The sequence below is a fragment of the Hipposideros armiger genome, unplaced genomic scaffold (genome assembly GCF_001890085.2).
Source record: "Hipposideros armiger isolate ML-2016 unplaced genomic scaffold, ASM189008v1 scaffold_513, whole genome shotgun sequence".
Classification (NCBI taxonomy): Eukaryota; Metazoa; Chordata; class Mammalia; order Chiroptera; family Hipposideridae; genus Hipposideros; species Hipposideros armiger.
This window is the reverse complement of record NW_017731863.1, coordinates 993,884-1,009,300: the sequence shown is the minus strand read 5'-3', so window position 1 is coordinate 1,009,300 and position 15,417 is coordinate 993,884. Positions and strand designations below refer to the sequence as shown.

Sequence of the window (15,417 nt, the reverse complement as noted above, 5' to 3'; positions counted from 1 at the left end):
CTGGCTACATACAGTAGCCCATAGCAACGACTGCCACAGGGACTGCAGCCTACACCGTCGCCGGCAACTCATGGCAGCCCAGCTCCAGGTTAAGCTGTTGTTCAGCATCTTAGCTGTGGAGGGCAGTGTCACTGGCCCTCAAATGTGGGATCCGAACCGGGGCCCTCTGGCATCCCAAGCGAGTTCTTAACCATCGCGCCACTTGGCCAGCCCAAGAATGTAATTCTTTACTTCTTTCCCTACCCTTACCCATAGCCAATCTACTATTAAGATCTATTTATCATTTCTTCAAAATCTCTCCTGAATGTATTTATTCTGATAGGATCACAAACAAACAAAATATCTCTCCTGTCAGTCCTTGCTTTTACATTTCAAGCCCACCTCCCAAGTTTCTGTCTTTTTTACTTGGACCACTGACCTGGCCTGTCTGTCTCTGTCTTCCCTTCCCTCTGATCTCTGTCTTCCCTTCCCTCATTCAACTAATCCATCCATTCTCTGACACTACACTAATCTCTTGAAGAATTTCTTTGATTTTATCATCTCCCAGTTGAAACCTTTGTTGCCTTCCTTTTGCCTAGAACATCAAGTTAGAAATCCCTACTTCGGTGTTCAAACCCTACCTACCTACCTTTTTAACTTTATATTCTAAATTCATCTTCCTGGAACTTCTAGTCTAATCACTGTTCTGTGAACACATTGCTCCTGCTTCTGCATTTTTGCCCATATTTCCTCCCCTGTCCCTGAATGTTGAATCCTTTAATTTCTCCAAATCCTTAAAGATTCACCCAAAATGACTTTTTTATTCACTCATTGACTCAGTCAGTCTTTCAAAAACCATTTATTTTTGGCCTTCTATTTGCCAGACATAATGGCAGCTATTGGAGATGCAGTGGTGAATGACACAGAGTTCCCACCTTCAAGGAGATTTTTATCTACTGGCAGAAACAAAGAATAAAATAGTCAATTTCAATAGCTCCATACTCAGAGAGAGATGCCGTAGGTGGACTATCTAACCCTATCTAACCCTATCTTAGATCATCAGGGAAGGTTTCTGGAGAAGGTGAATCTAAGGCCTCACCCTTTCTACTCTGGGCCACCATGATCTTGAGTTTATCTTATCATTCATGTGACTTTTATTTATGTGCAGCTTTAAACTATTGTGTTAAACACAAAGTATTTTTAAACTTTCGATCATATCTCCCTAACATAATTTTGATCTTCTTAGTGGTAGAGGGCATGATCTTATACAACTTTGTCTTCATAGCTCTCCCTTCAACTTAGAACAATGTTTTACATATTTTCTAGTTAGTACCTGTGTGCCTAGACGGGCTAATTTTTAGTAGACTATTTTATATCTGCCTGAATTTTTTTCTTTCTCCCAATTTGTCTTAAAAAAATTGAATGCTTGCTACATATTAATAATCACTCCAGGTGCTTGGAATGTTGCAAATATTAATACTATGATAAAATATGTACAGGATATAAAGAGTATAAAGGAAGGAATGATTTCTTCTGAGTATTGTTCCATTTTGTTCCATTTAGTTTTCATTTTTAAGGAATAGTTATAATATACAAGTTAGTAGGTAATTTAATCGTGGCCATTCATAATAAATGGTTGTTTCATTCATTTTAGTCACCTTTAATCTTATCTTTCTTTATATATAAAATATGAATAATTTGAAAATTTATATAGTACTAATTTATAGAGGGATGATGATGATGATGATGGTGGTGATGACACTAGGGTCAAGATCTAATGTTGCAGGGCTGGCCGAGTGGCTCAGTTGGTTAAGAGCTCGCTCAAGAGTTTGAGCTCTGAGCAACAGCGGTTCGAGTCCAGCCTGAGCTGAGCAGCCGCTGAGCTGCCAACAGGTAGCAGGATGGCTCAGCTTAAAAAAAAAAAAGATCTAATGTTGCTGCGAAGCCATTCATTAACATGCTTCCTGTTTCTATGTTGCCAGTCTGGTTTTCCTTACAACATCTCTGAGAGTTCTGTTGATGTTTGTTTTTTTTTGACATTTTACATTTTTTCCTAGTGAACCTCTCTATTATGAAGCTTCGTGCCCCTTAGAACTTTAATAACTTCTGTTTCTCAGTGTTATACATTTTAAGATTGGTCTCACAAGAGGCAAGGAAAAACACGTAATTCTGCTTTTTACCACTCTTGACATTTTTACTTCTTCAAAAACATCAAGTTAAAATATTTGGTAGAGAATGCAAAAGTCCATGTTTGACCCAACTCTCACTCTTATTATAGAGCAAAGTGACCATTTGGGTGCACAGGTTCACAGGCTAGTCTATAATTTATTTCTTAATTGGGGGATCTCTGACTTTCATAGTGAATTTTTATTCATTTACCTTGAAAGAATAGTGGAAGGTATACTTAAGAGTGACCAAAGGTTCTGGTTTGCCTAATATAGAGGCCATTCTGAGGACATGGAATTTTCAGTGCTAACCAAGAGAGTCCTAGGCAAATTGGGATCAGTTAGTCACCCTATACGCGCGCACACACACGCACACACACGAGGTCTGACAATTAAGTTGGCAAACTTGTTGAATGATATTGCTAAGCTTTTTTGATATCAGAGGGATTATTCATTATGAATGTGTACCAACTGGACAAACAGTTAACCAAGTTTACTATTTGGGAGTGCTAAAAAGGCTGAGTGAAAAAATTAGATGATCTGAACTTTTTGCCAACAATTCATGCCTCTTGCATCACAACAATGCACCAGCTCATGTGAGGGAGTTTTTAGCCAATAAACAAATAACTGCACTGGAACATTCTCCCTACTCACCTGATCTGGCCCCCAATGACTTCTTTCTTTATCTAAAGATAAAAGAAATATTGAAAGGAAGACATTTTGATGACATTCAAGACATCAAGGGTAATAGGACAACAGTTCTGATGGCCATTCCAGAAAAAGAGTTCCAAAATTGCTTTGAAGGGTGGACTAGGCACTGGCATTGGTGTATAACTTCCCACGGGGAGTACTTTGAAGGTGACAATAGTGATATTCAGCAATGAGGTATGTAGCACTTTTTCTAGGATGAGTTCACAAACTTAATTGTCAGACCACACGTGTGTGTATATACAGAGGGTGCCAAAAAAAGTATACACATTTTTAAAAAGGAAAAAACTATTAAAATTGTAATACTCAATATATACCAATAACAAAAGATGACTACAAGTCACGTTTGACTTTTGCAATTACAGGAGGTGCTCAAAGTGGTTACCATCAGCATCCAGACACTTCTGATTATAGCTCACTACTGCTTGAGCAACGTTGACCAAAGTGTCCACTTATATACAATTTTTTGGCACTCCCAGTATATACATTTATGTATACACATTTTAACAAAGGAAAAATCTGTATTAAAATTGTGATACAATGAATGACGCTAGTATTCATTTGATTAACACCATCTTTTGAGTGAATGTCATACTACACATTGCTACCATAATTCAATGCAACTACAAAAAATTATACATAGGTAACATCTCTTAAAATGTGCACATTTTTTTGGCACCCCCGGTATATACTAGAGGCATAAAAATAGGTAAATATAGAGGATCAGGTCTATGTGGTAGACATTGTTTTCTATTAATGTTATATCCCATATAGTAACTTAAATCTATGCATTATGTATGAATATGTATGTATATATGTACATATCTCTCTATATCTATTTATTTATCTATCTCCTTTTAATTGTTTTTTTAGTTATCTTTAAAATGAGAATAATATGCAGTGTGCTCATAGGAGTTTTCGTTTGCTTAATTAATGCCTGTAAATTGCTTTGGGATCCTTTGATGAAAGCACTAAGTAACTGTAAAAGTTTATAACAATATTATTCTTTTTTTATTCAGAGGAACTCAGCAGGATTCAAATACTGACTGAACACAGAGGGATTACTTTACCATTATTTAGATACTATAATTCCCATGCAGGTTCACTAACAATGTTTGCATAATATGGAACTAATTCACAACAAATTGTCCTTTAAAAAAATATCAAAGGGAAGGTAAATAATATAGAGCCTTTAGACCTAAAGAACAAAATATTTAGAAAGGAGGTAGTTGCACAAGTCTGAAATAAATGAAGCCATTTTGTAATGGGTTTTATAAAAAGCTATAAGAAAGGGCTCCTGTTAAAAAAAAAAAAAAGGCTCTATTCTCCTTGAATGTATTCTAGGTAAACATATTTCTGTGAGATGTAATTAGCCATATTCTGAAAACATTACTGAAAATGTCATGTTCTTCAGCGACAGATACTGTAGTTTTTCCTGTGGCAAAATTGGGAATATTTGATAAACATGAATGGTACCACTTAAATGAAACATTTTATCCTCTTATGCTTACAGGTTCCTGTGTGTCTTTCTTAGGAACAAGGATATCTGCTTACATACCCACAGAACAATTACCAAAATCAGAAAATTTACAGAAACATTATCTAATTTACAGATCTTAATCACATTTTTGCCAATTGTCCTAATAATGTCCTTTATGGAAAATTATAACTAAAAAATTATGGTCAAAGTTCTAATTGGGGATTAAATGTTCCAGTTAGCTGTCTTACCTCTTTAGTCTTTTCATATTAGTTTCTCAGTCTGTTTTTCATGACGTTTATATTTTGAAGAGTATAGGCTGGTTATTTTTGTATAATATCCCTCACTTTTTCTATGTCTGATGTTTCTTCATGATTAGATTGGGTGTCAGCAGGGTAATACAGAAGTGATATAACCTCAGCAGATCATACCAGAAGGCAAAATGGAACATTTTTAAACAGCAGTGTTTTATTGGTACATGCAATATAACAAGCCTAGGTTAAAGACAAAGTCTTCAGTGGGCAGGTAATGGACGCTGTGGGGCATGACCCAAATCCACAGCTGCTGGGAGCATTAGCTTATGACAAGACACAGCTGAGTCCCTCTCCAGTTATTCCCTCAGCCAGGGAGCTGTCTCTCCCACATTCCATAGATGGTTGAGGTCGGGGTGCAAAGGCCTGAACTCTTGCCTCAATTGGACAACTGTGAAGGACCATCCCAATTCTAGAGCTCCCTGTGGGAGAGGCTGAGGCCTCTGTTTGTTGCACCTGCATCTGGGTTCTGCCTCCTCTCTCTCACGTGAGCTGTTCCAGGGATCACTCCCCAATCTATCTGCACATTAGTCTGACAGCTTCAAGGCCTTTCCCCCAGGCAATGTAACCTACAACTGGGCCATTTTACACATGTGAGTGAGGCTTTTAAGAAGCATTTCAAGCACTAAAATAGATCCATTTTAAACATTTTAACATTATTAAAGTAGTATGCAAACTAATCCTCTTATACAAATTTTACTCCAGCATGATTCTACCATAGGAACTGTGTAGTCAGAGAACAATACAAAGATGCAAATAAGCAACTTTGTCTAGATTGCTTAGGATAGTCAGAACTTGATTCTTAGCTTGCCTGTCCAGAAGTTTAACTTTGATGGAGATGATCAAACTCAGAGAAACTAATAGAGTGAGGGTAATCTAACTCAGAAAAGAACACATAGCAATTTATAATGAGAAACGTAATTTTCAAGCAAACCAAAAATTTTTATTGGCTAATTGGCATACTCTCATAAGAAAATCTACTTGGGAAGCCAAATCAGAAATTTACCTGATGGTATAATATGATTTATACAATTTTAATTTGTCTGGTTCATAATGATCTGATAATCTTCACATCACTCAGCCCTGGCGAGACATACCTACAAGTAGATCAGATAATCATCTCTGCTTACCAAGGTACTCTCGCCCCAGACAGTTTACAACATTACAAGTTAATACTTACAGATATAATAAACCAGCCTCCTAATGGTCCACTAATATCCACTCTGGTTCCCCACAGACCAGTTCTCCACATTAGAGGCAGAGTATTTTTTTTAATGCAAATTTGATGTCACCCCTCTGCCTAAAACCCTTCAATAGCTTCTTATTGCTATTAAGTGAAGATAAATCTCCCTAAACCTTGTCCACAAGGCCCTGCATGGCTTAATCAGAAAAAAAAAATCAATTCTTTGAAAGCCCTATTTGGGTTACTTCCTCCAGGAAACCAAGTCAGCATAAAATGCATTAGGCTAACTCTCTGCAAACAAACACCTGACTCACAGGGAGGTTGCAGAGTGTAGCAGAGAGGCAAGGCCAGTAACTTCTCCACAATCCCTATCTCTACATTTGTAAAACCATCTAGCAAAAAAAAACAAACAACAAAAAAAAATTGTCAGCATAGCAACAAATAACACTAGTAATATCTCGCCTGCCCCGGACCCTACTTGAGTTCTTTATGTTCAAACAAGCCACAGGTTTGCCCTCAAATTCCCTACACAGTTTTGTCCTCAGCCTTTGCCCCAAAGCTGAAAGAAAGAAGAGGTACTTAGATTGTGTGCCTATGAAGTAGCTGTCATTTTACATATTATCTAATTCAGTTTTTACAGCTCTATCAGATAGAGGGAAAGGGTCCTCCTTCCTCAGGTATTCATTCCTTGAGTCCCCATTGTTAGAAGATTGTTCAAAGAAGCAAAAGTCATCAAAACGTGAAAATAATTGCTATTAATTTATAAGTTGAGACTTATTTTATAAGTCTCCGTACAAACTTCCCTTCTGCTTAACACTAAGGTTTATCTTTAATATCATGTCAAGGCCTTAGTCTTTCTTTCTTTGGCAAGATTAAAAACATAGACAAAGCATAGTGTGAACAAGCATGTGGGGAAATGGGAATTTTCTCGTACTTCTTGTTGGTAACAGTGGAAATTAGCGCAGCCTCCGGACAGTAGTTTGGCAATAGGTTTGGAAATGTGAAATGTGCATTCCCTTTGATCCACTTCTAGGAATTTGCCCTAAAGTTGACATTCTCTAGTGGGAAGAAATAACGGAGAAGGAAGTTCAATTGTTTTAACTTCTTTAACATCATGGAAACTGTTACAAACAATAGTTTAAAATAGAAAAGTATGAATATCAAAAGATCTCAGAAAACATTTTTTCAAGAGCAGCTCTCTATATGATTGTGATATAATGTCAAATGTAAATTGAGGGATATCAAGCAATAATATCATATGATTGTGTCACAAATATTATGTTAAAAACTCTCTAATGTGAATCTTAACTGAATCTTAACTATTACTTGGCTGCAATTGTAGCCTAAATTTTTTTCAACTATTTAAATAATGGTAAAATACATATAACATAATTTTTTTTCTGTATTTACTATAAAATATTGGACCTCCTTCAGAGACTTAACTTTTTTATTCTGGTAAGAATTATCCTCTATAATGAGGACTTCCTAAATATTCCCTATTATGGATGAGTAAATTGAGGTTTAGAGTTTAAGAAATGTCCCCAAGGCCACAGACTAAAAATTAGGTCTTATTCCAAATGTAGACCCCAAATGTGGTCCCTCTTCCATTATACAATGTGACACAGTATGGACCTTCTGCCCTGATTACCACTTGGTCAGTCCTGTCCTTTACCTCAGAGCATGGGCAATTCACATCAAACCATGAAAAATCCCGGGGGCCCCCCAAAAATGTATACAAGTAGACACTTTGGTCAACATTGCTCAAGCAGTAGTTCTCCTTAATCAGAAGTGTCTGGACGCCGATGGTAACCACTTTGAGCACCTCTTGTAATTGCAGATGTCAAACCTGACTTGTATTCATCTATTGTTATCGGTATATATTGAGTACTACAATTTTAATACAGTTTTTTCCTTTCTTAAAATGTGTATATGTTTTTTTGGCACCCTCTGAAGATCTGCTAGTTGCCCCTACACCTGAATTTCCCTGTAGGTTCAGACCACAGCAGAGCATCTACTAGCACTCAGGGCCACTACTGGGGTATGATTTAGAGACAGTCTCCATCTGGCCTGTCCTCCATTCCCAGGAATTGGAACACTGAAAACTAAAAATTAGAAAAGAAAGAAAGAAAGAAATTGAAGAAGTAGGACCCGCATTGCACTTAGAGTTACTGAATAGGGTGGTTATAAGAAAAGGGAAAGAATTCCCACCTCCTGGGATGGGAGGTGTTAAAATAAAATCTCATCTAAACCTTCTTAGTTTATAGATTTTCTGAGACCTGACACCATCTCTGAAGAGCTAATATTAACAATTCAAATAGACTTTGAAGTAGAGTCATAATCACATAAAGAAATCATCTTTTTAATACATATTCTATATTAAATGGGCTAACAAATTATAGAGGAAAAACCAAATAAAATACAGGAACTCTAATTCCGATCCAAAACCAAACTAGACACACACATGACTTATAGTTAAAAATAGGGTTGGTATCATTAAAATTCCTTTCAAAACTGGAAAGTAATTGCTTTTTAAAAGTATAATAATTTTAAGTGCCATCATCACGGGATATGAATAGATGGTTTACAACAAAGTGACTATAACAATTTCCTAGACTGTATCCAAAATATTTTAGCTTTTCTTGGGTTACCTACATTAAATATAATTTTTTTTTGTAAGTTGAATTCTACTGTTGTGATGAACAGTCTTTTGGTATGGGGGTGGGGTGGGGGGATTCTTTCTCTTACTTAAGAAAATGAAATTTTTGGACTCAACCCTACCCTAAAATTAGGAGTGAGAAAGGCAGTGAGATTTAAGGGAAAAAAAAACACTTAGTTTTAAAAAGGAAAAGTCTTTTAAAATTTAATTACAATGTTAGTGAATTTCTAATGTCAAGGAACTTTATTTTTAGGGGACTGAAGACACCAAACACAAATTTATTTATTTATTTAAATTTGACATTTAAAATCTTTAAACCATATCAAATATAACATATATTATCCTAAAATATTACAGTGTCTTGCTTTTCTCTTTTGTAAAAAGCTTAACCATCAGTTGTTCTTTTTTAACAGTGGAGGAAGGGAATCATGTAATATCTAGCAGTGTTTTTCACATACACGAGTTCTGAAAATTAAGTTCATGAACTTGTTGCAACGATGTTGCTAACCTTTTTTGATATTAGAGGGATTATTCATTATGAATTTCTATCAACTGGACAAACAGTTAACCAAGTTTACTATTTGGAAGTGCTGAAAAGGCTGTATGAAAAAGTTAGATGACCTGAACTTTTTGCCAACAATTCACGGCTCTTGCATCATGACAATGCACCCGCTCACATGGCACTGTCTGTGAAGGAGTTTTTAGCTAGTAAACAAATAACTGCACTGGAACATTCTCCCTACTCACCTGATCTGGCCCCCAATGACTTCTTTTTTTACCGGAAGATAAAGGAAATATTGAAAGGAAGACATTTTGATGACATTTAGGACATCAAGGGTAATACAATGACAGCTCTGATGGCCATTCCAGAAAAAGAGTTCCAAAATTGCTTTGAAGGGTGTACTAGGCGCTAACATTGGTGCATAACTTCCCAAAGGGGAGTGCTTCGAAGGTGACTGTAGTGATATTCAGCAATGAGGTATGTAGCATTTTTTTCTAGGATGAGTTCGTGCACTTAATTGTCATGCCTCGTACACTATGTGGTCATCATGAATACTATTGCCAAATAGTTCTGGTTTTCTCTCCTTCCTGAAATGTCAAAAATTATACTTCCTGGCACACTTTTATTTGTATGGGACTATGCAACTACTTCTGGCTAATGGGTTGTGAGCAAAAGTTTCTGCTTGAGAGCCTGCACCGTTGCCTTTCCATTTTGGCATGAAGGTTAGCTATGTCCAAGATGACGGCCACTCCACTGGCCTGGAACCCTGAGAGATTCTGATGAACACAGTCTTACTGCTGATCTGCAAAGGACATAAACCATAAGCAATAAATAAATCCTCACCATTTTAAGCCACTAGTACCCTGTGATTGCCCGTTACTGTAGCATCACTTAGCCTCATCTTAATTATGCACTATGCAATATATTCTGTTAGTATCAGGAATTTGTAAAATTCTTTGACAATCAAAGCAGTAAACGTCTGATGGGGACTTTTTCTCTCTTCATGGATATAAATTACACCAGAAACATTCCTTAAATGCAGAGAATTCATTTCATTTCTAGTTGACAAAAGAAAATGGGTTTCATTCTGAAACCCTTTTATTAATAGTTTCTTTCTATTATCATTTATGACTGTCATTTGGCATTGACGTTGATATTGGTTATTTACTATGTGGTAGGCCTAGGAGAGTGAAACTATGTGGGAGAGAGGTATGTAGGCCTCTGCCAAGCATGTTTGAGTGTAATTAATCCTCCTTATGCTTGTATATGGCAACTGATATTTGAGCCTCAAAATGACCATACGATATAGGTGGACCTGATTTCCCCAAGAACATACTAATTACCAGACTAGTGCTTTCTCTCTACCAAGCTATCTATGAGAAAGCACAGACTGTATAAAAAAAAAGGAGAAAAGTGATGTCATGATTCTTCCCTAGTCTTTTGCATGTGTCAGCTGCTTTTGATGAAACTAGTGGTTGGCATCTACGAATTATATTTTCTGCAAGACTTTAGCATCTGCATATATTGTCTTAGTAGTCTGAAAGCTAAGGGTATTTTATAGAACCTCCAGTGTTTAGATAAAGATATTTAGATAAATTTGTCACCAATAATTAGGAACAATTCTTTTTGGCTTGCCTAATGCGTTTTCTCCTAAAACTCAAAATGCATCATTTTCCCAAAGCCGTTACTTCTGACCCACGCTGCAGATAGGTGATTTTCCTCCTAGTTCTCTGATCCTAATGAAAAAGCAGCACAATAGTGGCAGCTAGTTTACATTTTCCAAGATAACGCTAGTACAATTTTGATGTTTGCCACTAAGCTTTTTGTGGCTTTTCCAAATCCGAGTCCCTCTCAAGTCTCTCGCGTTAAGCCATGGTGAAAATGACAAAGGGTCAAGGGACCTAGGTGGCTTCTAGATCGCACAGCTACTCACTAAACAATTTAGCCAATCCGTCTTCGTCGACATTTTTCTAATCTGCAAAATGTTTGGATTCGTGGAGATTTATCTCTCAGCCTCTATTTCTAACACTCTTTGCATTGCATCGTGAAGTACTGAGAAATACTCTGACCACACTCAGGGCAGGTGACTAATGTAACAACACACTGGGCCTCTCTCAAAAGAGGCCTGAACCAGCTATGAGTACAGCAGTGAGGGAGGCAAGTTGGTGACTCTCCAGTCAACTCCTCCAGGGCCATTCAAAAATTCACCAGGAAGAGATGGGTGGGGCAGGAGGCCGTCGTTGACGACAGAAGGCTACTTCCGGCTGTGGTGCGTATGACGTCAGGACCGAGTCGAACCGGCCCAGCCACCGAGAAGCCTTGGCGGGAGGGATCGCGAGAGTTCAGTGAGGCCGCTCCGAGATTCCGGCGCAGTCGCGGGTCCCACCTCCCGGGGGCGGGGCGAGGGCGGAGCGGGCAGCAGGGAGCGGACGGGCGCCGGGCCGGCTGCGGTCCGTGCGGAGGCTGAGCCGGCCGCGGGCGCGACTGGAGGCAGGTGAGTGCGTGGATGCGGCGCTCGGCGGCCGCGGCTGGGAGTGGGGGCCCGGCTCGCCGCACCTGCCCCAACTCTGCGAGCAGAAGGAAGCGATGTGGTGTGGCTTTGGGTGTCCAGAGAAAGCAGGGCTCGTTTCGGGGCTGGAAATGTGTCTCGTGAAGCTCCGGCGACGGCCTTGGCCCCCGTGTTCCCCGGGGTGATACTGGCCCCGTGTCAGAAGAAGCAGCTTGGAGCCTGGGGCGGAATCTTTGTCCTTCCTTGCTCCTGTCCCCGTCCACTCCTCGGCCCTTCAGCACCCGCTCCCGGTCCCTGCTGGGCTTCGTAAACAATAACAAATGTCGCGGATCCTCTCCTGGTATCCCCTGCTCTCCCGTCCCGTGCCCTCCAGCCGATGTCACCGAGAGGAGGGAGGGATCCTAGGCAGGCATGGCTCTCCAATTGTGGGGGCTGTTTGTGTACCGTTCCTAAAAACTGGTGCGTCAGATTGCTAAACATTTCTCAGACCCAGTACAGCCGCCCAGCAGCTCCCAGAAGCCACGGAGTGTTCAAAGCCGGTCTTCAAAATCTGTCCTTTACCCCTGGAACCGTAGACCCTTCTTTTCGACATCATTTTCTTCTCCTCTTTTTTTTTTTCCCCCACCTTTACTATCGCGGACAAACGAGTGGTTGTTGGGTATGGGAATAAGAAAGGTACCCGACTGAGTAGGAGACATTTCACCTTTACAAAGTTGCCAGGTTGACAGGAGAAGAACAAACTTTATTTTCAAAACCAGTGGCCTCCCGTTTACTGATGCAACTTTTGTTTTGTGGATCGCTTTTCGGGTTGTAAGTTTGGAGAAAAGATATAAAAAATAAATTGGTGGGGGGGCGGCGGGGAGCTGGTGGTGCTGGAAGTAGTAGTGGCTTGTCCAAAAGTGTGGCTCAGTTCTTCACTTGAAAAAATGCAGAACCAAACGCTCTTGTCGATTTCACGTAACCTGTGATAAGTTTTGCTAGAAGCCAGTTGCTCGGAAAAGGCCCCGAGTATTCGCATTGACTGCTAAAATCCGAGGGAACAATTTTAAGTGTTTTAATGCCTCCTGGTTGTAAGATGGGGATTGAGCAGGGAGACCTTGTCTTTTGGAAATTGGGGGTGGAGTGAGGGCTTAAACTTGTCAGGTCTCCGTATTTTAAGGCAGGGTCTAAACCCATTTTGTTTAAACCCGTTTTGCTTACCCAGTGAAAGTTTTTGAAAAGTTCGTTTTCTCAATCATGTATGTAATATGGAAGGTACTGGAGACCTCTTTGTGTTTGACTGGCCTTTCTTTGTATACCTCAGGATACATAAAACAATTAAGTTTATTATACTCTGTACCCAGTAGCTGAGAGGTATTGTTTGTGAATTAGCCATTCTTGTGAGTATTTGCAGGGAGAGAAATTAGGCTAAGATATGAAGTTAAATTATGATGATGTTTGTGCATTGCATAGGTTCATCAAAGTACATTTATGTGGAAAAATCCTAATCTCAAAAGAAGTACAATGTATAAGATTTTTGGTTTCATCTGGCTTCTCGTTGTGTTCTTGTTAAGATGGCTGATGTTTCCCAATTGATTGGGATGCGTTTAGAAGGGAGGGACAAATTGGGTGTAGTGTTGGTACTCCTGTGAGAAGCCCTGCCACTGAGGAATGAAAAAATTAGAAAACCATGTTAAATGGGTGCCATTCTTCTTTAGCCTTTTGTTTTTGAGTTTGTTTTAAAATCGAGAATCAAATTCAAAGAATCCCAGTCAAAGAATCGAGACTAGGAATAGTTGTGCAAATAAATAGGTGTCCTCCGCAGTTTTTATGCCGCAAAATTAATTTTAAAAGGTAGGACATTATGAAAGGAAAAGAAAATTGTGCTTTGTAGAAAATGATAAAGCAATGGACTTGGTTCGGCTGTTTGTTTTTAGAAAAGTTCTGTTCTCAAAGGGCAATATCATTGTGTTAGCGAAATTGGATAACACTTTAGAAAGTGCTTTCTCAGTGATCTGGGATAAGTTGGAGGCGTGAGAGAGACAGAGACAGACAGAGAGAGACTTTTTTAAGAGGGAAAAGGGCACAAATCAAAGCCAGAAAGGTTTGCATCTCAATGTAATATTAAAATGATTTTATTTTACATAAATAGTGTAGGGTGAATCCAGTAAGCATATTGCCATCCAGCATCCCATGATTACATTAAAATCAGCAGATGGGCATGTTATGATTAGGTTAGACTTGACATATGCAGGAATTATGCTACTGTATTTTTATATTAGAAGCAACATGGGTTTTTGTTTTTTGAATGGGTGAGCTGTCTCTATCTTCAAGGAGATATAATCTGAGGGGTGAGAATTGTACCCAAATAACTTATACCTAGTAATACACAATCCATTTTGTGGAGAAGCCAGGGAGGGGGGGATTAAATTCTACTAGACCAATTAAGGAAGGCTTTGAGTAGGGAAAGGCATTTGTGTAGATGATTTGGATGATTTAGTTACAATCATAATAAGCAAACTGCTGAATCCTTAACATGTACTAATTTACCTAGGTTTAAACCTTACAACAACCATATGGAGTAGGTATTTTTGTTATTCGTGTTTTGCAGCTGGGGTAACTGAGGTCCCAAGGTCAGATAATTAGAAAATGATAGAGCAAGGATTGCAACCCAGGCGTTCTGGCTTATACTTGTATCCCGTGCTTAATCATTATCGTTCTTTTCTCTCCCATTCTTGATGGGCTTTCTCTGGTCTGTAGTTTCAAAGAATTGGTTTGGGAGAATATATTTTTCTGGCACCTAAAATTAGGGGTCAGTTTTCTAGGAAGAGCTCCAAAATTATGGGAACACAGGTAAATAAATTGTTTTTGGCATGTTAAATATTTAACCAATTTTTGGAAGTTGCTCTTTATGCAAATTAAATGTAACCACTGAGTGGAACTTTTGATAAATTTGGCTTAGTATATAGTAGCATACCCATAAGGATTTAGAAGTAAGAAGTTACAACTCTATTAACTCCTTTGCCTAATGGAATGTTTGAATTGTATATTTTGGCTTGTTATTTTAAAAATTACTTGGCACTGGGTATATTTTGGATTGAATTGTGAAGTTGAAATTTATTTAGTGATTGAATGCCAGTCTCAACACTTTTAGTTTTTATTTCCACAAACAGCTAAATTTATGACGCCTGAATCAGGGTTTTGAACAGAGTGCTGTACATATGTAGTCAGAGAAGTTCAATTACTGATACTTTGTTAGGGCAACTTTGAAAGCTTTTTGGGATTGTGAAATAAAAGGTACCATAAAAATGCACTGTGCCTAGTATAGGCCTACTCAATAAATGCCTCTTTGTTGAATGAATGGTCCAATTGATTTTATTTATGAAGTTTCAGGAATAGTTCACATGTTACTGGTTATCTAAGTATTGGGATCACAATTGGATTTAAAGATTAGAAAAAAAAGCATATCTAGGCAGCGGTAGGAGCAGAGCCTGCCCTTATCTGTCATGTGAGATGCAGACCCTTAAGCTCCTTTGTCAGTGCCCTGATTGACTGTACTCAGTTTTAAAAAGAGTTTCAGAGGTGGTCTCTGTGAATGAATATAAGTGTTCTCTCCTTGTCTGAGTGGAGTGGGTTCTAGAAAACCCCCACTGTAGGATAACTTATGGCTGAAGAGCTTAAAACCTAATGGAAAAAGTAGCAGAGCTAAAGCCATTATTTAAAGTCCATATATTTATATTATTATAATAAGATATAAGGGCAAAACAAATTTTTAAAAAGGATTTTTTATACACAGCTTAAATTAATAGTGATGGTATATTATTTGCTTTTGCCAACCCTCTCCACCCCTCCATTGACAAAATTTTCAGGATTAAAATTTTCAGGGTGCAACTGATCCCACAGATTCATTGAACACAAAGATGCAGCTATGAAATACGTCTTTTTTTT

General features: G+C 38.5%; 1 protein-coding gene across 2 annotated transcripts in view; it reads left to right on the top strand.

The window, feature by feature from the left end:
• The first annotated feature begins 11,368 nt into the window (after positions 1 to 11,368).
• STK38L (serine/threonine kinase 38 like) overlaps positions 11,369 to 15,417 on the top strand; it is an 82,795-nt gene continuing 78,746 nt past the window's right edge. The window contains exon 1 of one of the 2 annotated variants that reach the window (XM_019668037.1): positions 11,369 to 11,475. The gene's annotated coding sequence lies outside the window, so the exon portion shown is untranslated. The remainder of the gene's footprint in view (positions 11,476 to 15,417) is intronic. The other variant, XM_019668038.1, reaches the window with a different exon arrangement.